We start from the raw sequence: 12,324 nt of genomic DNA, 5'->3' as shown, positions 1-12,324 counted from the left end.
CACACACACACACACACACACACACACACACACACACACACACACACACCAGCCACCTTCTACAAATAGATCCTGACTTAAGGGTGCAGCTTTCTGATCCTCCTCTACTTAACGGTTTTCAATGTATTTTTTTTGTTTGTTTGTTTTTGTGTTTTGAGTCAGGGTCTCCCTATGTGCCCTTCCCTGCCTCAGAGAACTCACTAGGTGGGCTCATAGTGATCCTCTTGCCTCTGCCTCCAAAGTACTCAGATTACAGGTGTGAACTGCCATGTCCACCTCCAACACACTTTTTTTTAAAAGTCTGTTTCCAGGGCCTGCAAGATGGCTCAGTGGATAAAAGTGCTTGCTGCCAAGTCTGACAATCTGAGTTCAATCCCAGAACTCACCTGATAGAATAAGAGAACCAAATCCTGCAAATTGTCTTCTGATACACCTACCTACCTAAAGAAATATTATTTATGGGAGCTACAGAGATGTTCAGCTGGCAAAGCACTTGCCACAGTAGCATAAGGACCAGAGTTCAAATCCCCAACATCCACACACATGCCAAGTAATCTCAGCCCATGTGAAGCAGATACAGAATCCCCGGAGCAAGCTGGCTGGCCAGATCAGTCAAACTGACGAGCTCTCGGTTCAAGTGAGAGGTCCTGCCTCAATATATAATAAGGTGGAGAACAATCAAGAAAGACACCCAAGGTCAACATCTGGCCTCCACATACACACACACACACACACACACACACACACACACACACATGTTCACGCACATATGAGAATACATGCACACACATCACACACTTATACACAGAGAGAGACCTTTAAAACATGTATTGATTTGGTTGTAAACTAAGAACAAAACTACAACAAAATAAGCTGGGGAAAGGAGAATGGATGTAAGTATCAGAACAGGTACTCAACAGTGTACTCTAAGGGTAAAGCGCACACAACAGTGTATCTATTTGGAAAATCTGGTTGTTACAGAATATAAGTTAGAAACTGTGAAACTACACTGCGTAAGGTTGAACAAAAAGTCAAGACATTATGAATAAGAGTCAGCAAGGCTTTTACTGCTGGAAAAAGAAATTAGAAGGATTTTGGTTTTTGTTTTTTTAAGGGGATGAGAACGAACCATTCGCATTGGGGTGAATTGAAGCCATCAGTATAGAGTCATGGTTTTCATTAGACAGATGATAGATTCGCTGGATACAGACACAAGCAGAAACCTGTTTGTACACATACGGATAACTCCTGAAGCTGCCCAAGGAATAAAGAAACTGTAAGACCTCTTAACGTCAAGCACCTAGTATCCAGATCCTTCTTGCTCTCCCCCACCCCCTTTATTGTAGCCCAGACTGACCTCATGCCTGGTTGAGAAGGGACAAATTTTTTTTTATTTTTTATTTTTTTATTTTTTTGGATTTTCAAGACAGGGTTTCTAGACCAGGCTGACCTCAAACTCACAGACATCTGCCTGTCTCTGCCACCTGAGCGCTGGCATTATGAGCATGAATCACCAGCACGGGGATTAAAGGTATAAGCTATTACCACCCATCTGGAAAAAAAATTTAAATATTTGTTTATTTATTATGTATATACAGTATTCTGTCTGTGTGTATGCCTGCAGGCCAGAAGAGGGCACCAGACTTCAGTACAGATGGTTGTGAGCCACCATGTGGTTACTGGGAATTGAACTCAGGATTTTTGGAAGAGCAGGCAATGCTCTTAACCACTGAGCCATCTTTCCAGCCCCTGAGACAGGGTTTCTCTGTAGCTTTGGATCCTGTCCTAGAACTTTCTCTTGTAGACCAGGATGGCCTTGAACTCACAGAGATCTGCCTGCCTCTGCCTTCTGAGTGCTGGGAATAAAGACGTGTGCCACCACCACCCAGTTAAACACTGAAATTTTTAAATCTTAACTTTATTATGTGTATTGGTGTGAAGGTGTCAGATCTCCTGGAACTGAATTTACAGACAGTAGTAAATTGTGGGAACTGAACCTCGTTCCTTTGGAAGAGCAGCTAGTGCTCTTAACTGCTGAGCCATCTCTCCAGCCCCCCAGCTTTCTAATATTCTGTTTACCCTTATTAACTGGAATGCTACAGTAAGAAAGAGTCAGTTACCATTCTTTATTTACTTCATACTGAAAACACAGCAATGAATAAGCTAGATGTAATCCTTACCTTCAACATCTGGTAGAGATAACTAAAGAATCAATTACAGTTCGGTGTGGTGGCACACACCTTTAATCCCAGCACTCAGGGCAGAGGCAGGCGGATCTCTGTGAGTTCGAGGCCAGCCTGGTCTACAAGAGCTAGTTCCAGGACAGGCTCCAAAGCTACAGAGAAACCCTGTCTCGAAAAAAAACAAAAGAAAAAAAAAGAATCAATTACAATATCTCTAAGTGCATAATGGCTATCAGACATGGACGAGGGAGGTACTTAACAAAATGTTCCATATCTAGTTTCATTTCGTTGTTGTGATTAAAGCAAAAAAAATGAAACCAAACAAAAACTGGGCAGAAAGCAACTTAGGGAAGGAAAGGCTTATTTTCTTTCCCAATCCCAGTTTATAGTCCATCTCTTTGGAGGAGGTCGTAGCCGTTGAAGTATGAAAGTTGGTCACATCACGTGTGCATGTCAAGAGCAGAGGGGCTGAGTGCTTCTGGCCTGTGTGTCAGTTCAAACCCTCCTGCCTAGGGAATGATGTCACCCACTGTGGGCTGGGTCTTTTGACATCAGTTAAGTTAATTATGACGGTTCTCATAGACACGCCTACAGACCAACCCAATGTAGATAATCTATCATTGAGACTTTCTCCCTGGGCAATTCTGCATCCTCAGGCTGACAGTTAAAGCTGACCATCCCAGTTCCAAGGCAAGCACACAAAAGCAAAGCCCCACCAGTGGCCCGTCTCTATAACCCCATCTATAACCATCTCTATAACCCCAGAGCTCAGGGGTTGAAGGCAGGAGGATGAAGAGTTTAAAGTCACTAGGAAAGACGGTTCATGCCATTAATCCCAGCACATGTGACTCAGAGGAAACTGGATCTCTATGAATTGGAGGCTAGCTTGATCTATGTAGTGAAATCCAGACCAGTCAGGGCTACAGCATGGACCCTGTCAAAGGTTGGTGGTGAACAAAAAAAAAAAAAAAAAAAAATCCCCAAAGCAATGTGTCTTACCCTCTCTGAGGAGTGGATGGAAGGGGGGAGGGGGAAATAGTGGAGGCATGGGAGGAGGGAAGGGAGTGGGAACTGGGATTGGTATGTAAAATGATAAAAGATAGTTTGTTTTCTCTTTAAAATAAAAAATAAAAACAAGGTTGTTGATAACAACTTAAAAATAAATTGTTAGCAATTTAGTGAGGTCGAGGCCAGCCTGGATTGTAAAAAAATAACAACAAAAAAGGGGCTTAACATAACATAACAGTTAAGAACACAGGCTGCTCTTTCAGAGGACTTGGGTTCTATTCCCAGCACCCATATGGTGCTGCACAACCATCTGTAACTCCAGTTCCAAGGGCTCTGACACTCTCTTTTGGCTTTGGAGGGTACCAGTCATACACAAAGTGCACACACATATACTCAAGCAAAATATTCATATACATAAAATAAAAATAAATAATTTTAAAAATTATATATTATGTATAATCATATACATAAAATAAAAATAAATAATTTTAAAAATTATATATTATGTATAATCATATACATAAAATAAAAATAAATAATTTTTAAAAATTATATAATGAGAGAAACAAAGCTGTGCAGAGTGGTACTCATAATCTCAACATGTAGGAAGATGATGCAGGGGGTTCACTGGGGATGGGAGTTCATGACAGCCTGTGCTCCCATCTCAAAAAACGGAAGAAAAGCGGGGAGGGGGGAAGGAGGAGGAAGGGGGAGGGATGGACGAGATGACTCAGTGGTTAAGAGCACGGGCTTCTCTTGAAGAGGGGAGGAGCTCCACTCTCAACACCCACACACGTGTTGGTTCACAACCATCCATCACTCCAGTTCGAGGGTGTTTGATGCGCTCCTCCGGCCTCCACGGGCTCGCGGTATCTGCATTCACACACATTTTAAAAATCCAAAAATAACAGCTAAAGAATAAGAAGGAAGGGAATGAGGAAAAGGGGGAGGGGGTAAGATTCCAAGTCGGCGAGTAGAGACTGAAGGACGGCTCCCTCCATGGGATCCAGGATCACCAGCTTGAGGCTCTGTGGTGACCAGAACAGGAGACCGTGGCCGGTGACACAAAGAGGCACAGAGAGATTTGAAAGATGTTTAGAAACTTGATCTACTTGCTTTTCGCTGAGCTCAGCTGTGAGAGGAGAAATGTTCTAGACTCCTTTCACACGCACATACCATGCAACTGCTCAGTTCAGCCCCCTTCAGAATACACATATCTGGATTCCCCTCACTTTTAGACCATTTTGTCACCCCAAAATAAAATGTCTTAGTCCTTGCAGTCATCCCAGACCTAAGGAACCCCCAATCCACCGTCTGTCAGGTTGGAGATGCCTATTATGGACATTAGATATAAAAAGAATCAGACCGTGTAATTTGATTGGCTTCTTTCAGTTAGCATAATGATTCCTAGGGTCATCTGCGTTGCAGCAGGTCAGTATGGACTCCCGTACTTCATTCATTTTTTATAGTTGACTTATGTTTCTTTTTTTTTTTTGGTTTTTCGAGACAGGGTTTCTCTATGGTTTTGGAGCCTGTCCTGGCACTAGCTCTTGTAGACCAGCCTGGCCTCGAACTCACAGAGATCCACCTGCCTCTGCCTCCCGAGTGCTGGGATTAAAGGCGTGCGCCACCACCACCCGGCTTGACTTATGTTTCATTGTGGGATGTATCACACTGTTAACGCCTTCATTTACCGAGTGATGTGTATGTGGTTGGGTGTTATGGCTAACACTTTGTGTGAACAGCTGTTCTCAGTTCTCTTGAGAATATTCCTGTGTGTGCCACTTCTAGGTCATGTAGGATTTTTTTCATCTTTTTTTTCATGTACATGGATGCCTGTGTGTGTGTGTGTGTGTGTGTGTGTGTGTGTGTGTACACGTATAAACATGTCAGGATGGAAGGGACACACCCTTGCCACAGCATGAATGTGGAGGTCAGAGGAGAACTTTCAGGAGGCAGGTTTCTCATTTTTCCGTGGGGTGATCCGGGGATCAAACTCAGGTACTTGGGTGGCAAGGGCCTTTACCTTTACTGAGTCACCTCACCAGCCCAGGATGATGGTGCCTAGTCTCTTAAAGATTTTTATTTTACTTTATGACTATTTTGCCTGCACGTGTGTGTGAGTATTGTTCATGCCTACTGATGGTCATGAGCCATTGTGTGGGTGCTGGGCACTGAACCCCAGTCCTCTGCCAGAACAAGTGCTCTTAACTGCTGAACCTTTTAAAATTTTGGAAACACCACAAGACCACTTTTCAACGTAACCACGATATCTTATACTTCTACCGCACAATGGATAAAAGTGTCAATTTATTTAACAACCTTGCTAATACTTATTGTGTGTTGTTTAGTATTGTAGCCATCTTAATTGCTGTGAACTGCTATCTCATTGGGCTTTCAAGTTGCAATTCTCTCAAGTCTAAAAGTACTAAACATTTTTTTATATGCCAATTAGCCATTTTTATAACTTCTTTGGGAAAAAAATCTATTCAAATTGTCTTCTATTACTGAGTTGTTAGATTTATTCATATACTTGATATAAATCCACCGTCAGCGGTACCATTTCCAAAAGTCCCCTTTTTTTCCTTTGTTTGTTTGAAACAAGGTCTCTTGTAGCCTAGGCTGGACTCAGGCTTTCTAAGTGAGGCTGGGCTCCAACTCCTGATCCTCCTGCCCTCACCTACCAAATTCTGGGATTACAGGCAGGTACACCATGCCATCTTGAAACATACTTTCTCTTCAACATCCTGGATTTACAGAAATTGCTTCTTCTGCACGGCTGTGACAGAATGCTTGATGAAAATGACTCAAAGGGGCGAAAATGTTGTATTTTAGCCCAGCGTTTCACAGTGTTCAATACAAAGGCACCTGACCCATATGCATCTTAGTGGAAGCATGTGGTGGAGGGGCAGGAAGGATTGAGAGAGGAGTGAAAGATGCCAAGAAGTCAGTAGAGGCCCACCCCTAGGTATTTATTTCCTCTTCTTAGGTCCCATATTCTAAAGTTCCCAGAGGCTCCCAGAATAGTTCCACAAGCTGGGGAGCAAGTCCTCAACACTAGAAGGACTTTTTTTTTTGTTTGTTTTTGTTTACCAGAAACACCTCTTATCAAGCCGTAACAGTCAAAAAGCCAATTACACCTTGTTCTTAGTCAACCCCAGGTGTCTCAAGGGCTTACAAAGAGCTTTTCATTGCCAGCTTCAGCATTACAGGTATATACTTTAGAGAATTACTCTCCCATACTGGCCTGTATTTTGTGTTCTGACACCAAATTTGTTCCTAATTCTTCAGGCAAGTCTCACACTGCTTCCTCCTACAGCAGGAGTATGGCTCTAACAAGGACGAGAAGCTGATTTACACATCGATGTCAGAAATAAGCATGACTGGAATAAATGCCTGTGTGTCCTTCTGTCTCTCGGTGCCTTCCAGTTCCCCCATCAACAAAAAGAATACCAATGTCACTTCTGGGACAGCCCTCGCGAGACTCTTGTAACTTCGCATGTGAACAACAGCTGCCCATGAAACCAAGAGAAAACTGTATACATTGTTTACTCGGATTTATCCATTCACCCAAATCACCATTTCCTGACGGCCACTCTCTGGTTGTTAAATGCACCAACTCTGATTACTTTCAGGCATATGGGTCCAGGGCCGGTTTCTTTAGCTTATTCTCTGAACAAAAAAGTGTTCTTAATTCAGACAACAACCACCGGAAAGGGGGGCAAAGCCATCATGCTTCCTTCACCTGCTCCAAGATGCAGCCCCACCGTCCCCATCTCCCTAAAAGCTTTCCGCAGCCCTCTGAAAACACCCAATGTTAACAGATGCAGGCTATCAATACGGAGACTCAAGATCCCAGGGTGAGAAGTGGCCAGAGGCGAAGTCTTGATAAACAGCTCAAATTGGCTCTTACTCCACAGGTGACGCCTAGTTTATCTGGGTAATTGTAAAGGGCATTTTACAGCAAATCAATTAAATGAAAATCTTTTAAACCCTTTTTAAATGGGGGAGGAAGGGGCGGGAGGAGAGGGCCAACCTTTGTAAGCTAACAGGTGATTTTAATTGGATCCAGCAGCGTTACACCATGTTTTTGACCCATTCGGTAAAGGCAGGAAAAGAAATCAATACATTTCCATCAGCATCCGCCCTCCTGGCGTCTCATAAATAGAATGGAGACACGAACCCCAGTTAATGGCTTCATCAAGCACCTCACTGATTCTCTAACAGAATTAAATAGGTTGTAGCTCTCTCACCCACCAATGTCCTGACACTGAGATTCAAAATGTCCCAGTGGGCTGGGTGCTGCTAGGTGACATATTCAGTCCTATACTGTTCTTTGCACAGACAGCCTTGCCGTTAGTTAGTCTAGCCCCAATCATGACTGTACCTTCTGAAGCAATCTGAACTCAGAGATGTGAACCTGTGCACCAGCCACTCTCTAAATTCAAAACACAGAAGGTTCAAGTTGCATTCCTGACAATAGAGCCCTGGAGAATTCACAGCCCAGCATCAGGTAGCTTGACTTCAGCCATACACATTATTAGTTGCTAGTTGTGCAATGTTGGACAAATTACTTCACCTTTCCAATCTGCTATTGTTATGCCCAAGTTTCTGGTCCCCAAACAAATTCACAGAGCCAGATTTCCAGTGCAAATTACATGAGGGTTTTTAATGATATGTAAACACCTCCACCATGCCAACGAAGCAGTGAGGGAAGTACGCCCCCCCAACCCGTGGAAGGGCAAATATTTAAAGGGGAAACGCCTTAATGGGGGGGGGTGAGTCCTGTCGTCTTGGGATTGGGTAAGGAGTATATAGGATAAGGTAGTTTCTGAAACCATTGGTCAGTTTTGGGGAGCAGGAAACTAACAAATAGCCATTAATAACTGACGAGGTATCTTCAAGAACAGAGACATCTGAACCTCATTAAACTTTATGGCCCTGCTCTCTATCTTCCTAGTTGGCCATTTTTAGGGTGTCTGTTCAAACTTCTGCTCCGACAGCACATTTCTGGAACTGAGATCACCTCCCCCTGCGCCCCGGTTCATTATATGGCTTAAGATGAAGCCCCTTCTTTAAAATGGAGTTTGCAAAGCCAGGGCCTCACACTATATTCTCATCTTTAATGGGGTGTTGTGATACTGATCCGCTACTTCGTGGGTTAGCGTGAAATTAGGTATTGTTATGAATCAATGTAGTTAAAGGTTCATGTGCAGGCCGGAACGATGTGAAGAGATACACCGCATGTGTCACTAATAACAGGAACAACAGGAAGCTGAGTGTGGTGATGCACGCTGCAATCCCAGCTACTCAGGGGCAGAGAGAAGAGCTCTTCTTCCTCCTGTTTCAAAATCACATTTAATCACATTTAAAAGCAATATGATGTAATCGTTGGTCGAGCACTTGCTCAGGTGCCCAGGAGCCTTTGTTCAAAATCCCCGGGACTGTGAAAACACAGAAAATAAGAGAGATCAAAATCAGATGTACTAAGGTGCTCCTTTCTATCTACCGGATTGACCACAATATATATAACATTACAAATTAAAAATAAAAAGACCAAGTATCAATTTGATGTGTATTCTGCTGAGAAAACAATTATTTCAAGTGACTTCCGACTACAGGAGTAGAATACAGGCTTCTTCCTGTTACCATCTTTTCACACAGGGCTTTGCCCTGCAGCACAGCCTGACCGCCAGCTGGAGATTCTCTGGTTTCAGCGTGCAGGACTTAAAAGTGACACCACCGCATCCAGCTAGAGCAATACATGCTAAAGACAAAGTGGCATAAACCAAGGTTAAGTGTCATTGGGGAGACAAATAGTCAAATTATTGTATGACATTTAAAGGGATTTCATGTTCTTTAGAGTAATTCTACAATGTAGTCATACTGGTGTCAGAAACTAGTGTTTTCTATGTAAAACAAAAACACAAGCAAAAAAAAAAAGGTAAGCAATCCTTAAAAAAAAATTAATTCAACAGTCAGAAAGCTGAGGAGGGAAGGTGGGATATTCATTCCATCTGGGCTCTCCAGTGAACTCCAATATGAAAAAAAAAATCAAAGTTCAGATCTTGAGACGTTATCCCTAACTTCCTTTTTCTATTTGGAAAGACAGCCTGCACTGAGGGAAGGGCTGGGTTGCAAGAGGAACTAGGACATGGGAGGGGCTGGGCCGTGGGAGGAGCTGGGCTGTGGGAGGACCTGGGCTGTGGGAGGATCTGGTCTGCAGCGTCCTCAGCACCTTGAGCTTCCCTGAAGGATTTGGAGCCCTCTTAAATCCTATGCGCTAGCTACAGGTAACCACAATACCCAGTCTCCTAAAAATTTAAGACGAGGCCTGCCTAAAGAGTCAGTTCTTTAATCCCAGTTAACTCAGGAGGCTGAAGCAGAAGGATGACAAGTTCCAAGGCAGCCTGGGATACATAAGGAGTTCGTTGCCAATTCTGGCATCTTAGTGAGGCTGCATCTCAGAATAAAACGTAGAAAAGGATCTTAGGAAGATGGCTCAGTGGTAAAACACTTGCACGGCATGTGCAATCCTTGGTACTGCAAAAGGAAAAGGAATGAAAAGTTTGAGAGAGCAGAGGGGAGGGGTACCGGGCAAAAGTCAGTAAGGTATTGGTAAACAGGAAGAAGAAATCAGAAGAGTTTAAGGTAATAAATACATTAATTTAGTGTCACCCTTTCTCTGATGTCTTAATTATGTGTCATTACAATGTCTCACAAATTAGCTAATTAATGAAGTCATGTTTAAAAACAGAAAATTATTTCTCCTTCCTTGCTTCCCTTTAATGCTACTGAAAAATGCCAAAGCCAACAAGAGTTGTCTCCAAAGGGGAGAGTTCTGGTTAAAGCAGACATAGGGAAAGGCAAGGTGTGAGGTTCAGAGTTCAGATCCTCAGAACCAGCCTTCAGTCCACCAGTGATCCCAGAGGACGGTGGCACAGAGCAAATCTTCTAGAGAAAGTTGAGCTCCAGATTCAACAAGAGACCCTGCCTCCATATAAGGTGAAGAGCAATTGAGAAAGATATTCAATATCTGTTTGTGATAGCTGTTTTGGTTGTCAGCTTGACTATATCTGAAATTAACTAAAACCCAAAAATGGTTGGGCTTACCTGTAAGGGATCTTTGCTTATTAAACCTTTTGAAATGGGAAGACCCACTTCTAATCTGGATCATTGAGGTGGGAAGACACACCTCTAATCTGGGCCACACCTTCTGCGGGCAGCCTACATAAGGATGCGGAAGAAGGAAGCTTTTGATCTTTGCCTGCTTGCCTGCACTTTCACTAGCAAGTCCATTCCTTCACTGGCATTAGTGCCTGCTTCCTCAGGATTCCAGCGTATTCTGAAGACCAGCTGAGGCGTCAGCCTAATGGACTGAATAACTTCTAAATTCTTGGCCTTTCTGTTCCTAGGCAGCCATTGTTGGATTAACTGGAAAATTTATATATATATATATATATATAGAGAGAGAGAGAGAGAGAGAGAGACAGAGACAGAGACAGAGACAGAGACAGAGACAGACAGAGAGAGACACAGAGAGACACAGAGAGACAGACAGACAGAAAGAGAGACAGACAGAGAGAGACTCACTTGTAAGCTGTTTGTTACTCTGGAGAACCCTCACTAATAGAAACCTCCACTGGTACTTTCAGACATTTTTACGTGCATCTGCAAACACACACTCACAAACACCACCAGGGCCAGAGGGATGCTCTGCAGATATAGATGCCTGCCACACAAATCAGACAATCTGAGTTCAATGTTCAGATCCCACCTAAGAGGTAGGAGAGAACTGACTCCACAAAGTGATCCCCTGACCCCCGGACACATGCTGTATAACAGACACCCCCTACATACACACACACACACGCACACGCACACGCACAGACACAGACACAGAGACAGACAGACAAAAAGACAGAGAGATAAAGAGATATAATTGAGCAAAAACAGAGAGTAAAGTTAAGAAGGAATAAGCAGTTGGGTGGTGGTGGCGCACGCCTTTAATCCCTACACTCAGGAGGCAGAGGCAGGCAGATCTCTGTGAGTTTGAGGCCAGCCTGGTCTATAAGAGCTAGTTCCAGGACAGGCTCCAAAGCCACAGAGAAACTCTGTCTTGGGGGGGGAAAAAAAACACACTAAATAAATAAATAAATGGAATGGGTAAAAATGCTTTAATTAATGAGATTGTCATCTGCGTGGTAGCTGGAGAGCAGTGATGGCAAGTGTGTTGAGTTCTGCCCATTTTCAGTCTCATTCCCAAGGGAGTTCTATCGTTGATAACAGTTCATTCATGGCTCGTCCACACAATGTCTACATTGTCTACAGGATGTGGTCTATTTTAGGAATTTCTTACTTGCAAGTTCCAAGACCAACAGTACCATGTAGTGTGTCATACTATGAACTAGAATCAAGCAAGCCAAGTATGTTAGCATGCAGGTACAATCCCAGCATTCAGGAGGTTGAGGCAGGAGGATTACAAGGCTAAACCAGCTTGTGCTATATGGTAAAATGGGGTAAGGGAGTAGGCAGAGAGAAGAAGAGACTACTCTCCTCACTGGCTGCTCTTTCAGAGGTCCCGAGTTCAATTCCCAGCAACCACATGGTGGCTCACAACCATCTGTAATGAGATCTGGTGCCCTCTTCTGGGCAGGACACTGTATGCATAATGAATAAATAAGCCCTTTAAAAAAAAAAAAAGACCACAAGGCTAGGTGATAGTTGTATGACTGGAGCAGACTGTGGGGCCACTGGCAGTGGAACCAGGATTTATCCTGCTTGTACTGGCTTTGTGGAACCCACTCTCTTTGGAGGGATACCTTGCTCACCCTAGATATAGTGGGGAGGGCCCTGGTCCCGCCTCAAAGCAATGTGCTAGACTTTGTTGTCTCCCCATGGGAAGCCTTACCCTCTCTAAAGAGTGGATGAGGGTGGGGTGGAGTGGAAAGATGGAGGGAACAGGAGGAGGGGAGGGAGTGGGAACTGGGAATGGTGTGTAAAATGAGAAAAGATGTTTTTTAAAAAAATAAATAAATAAAAAGAGCCGGGCGGTGGTGGCGCACGCCTTTAATCCCAGCACTCGGGAGGCAGAGGCAGGCGGATCTCTGTGAGTTCGAGACCAGCCTGGTCT

The sequence above is a fragment of the Microtus ochrogaster genome, chromosome 5 (genome assembly GCF_000317375.1).
Source record: "Microtus ochrogaster isolate Prairie Vole_2 chromosome 5, MicOch1.0, whole genome shotgun sequence".
Taxonomy (NCBI): domain Eukaryota; kingdom Metazoa; phylum Chordata; class Mammalia; order Rodentia; family Cricetidae; genus Microtus; species Microtus ochrogaster.
Note: the sequence above shows the minus strand (reverse complement) of the source record.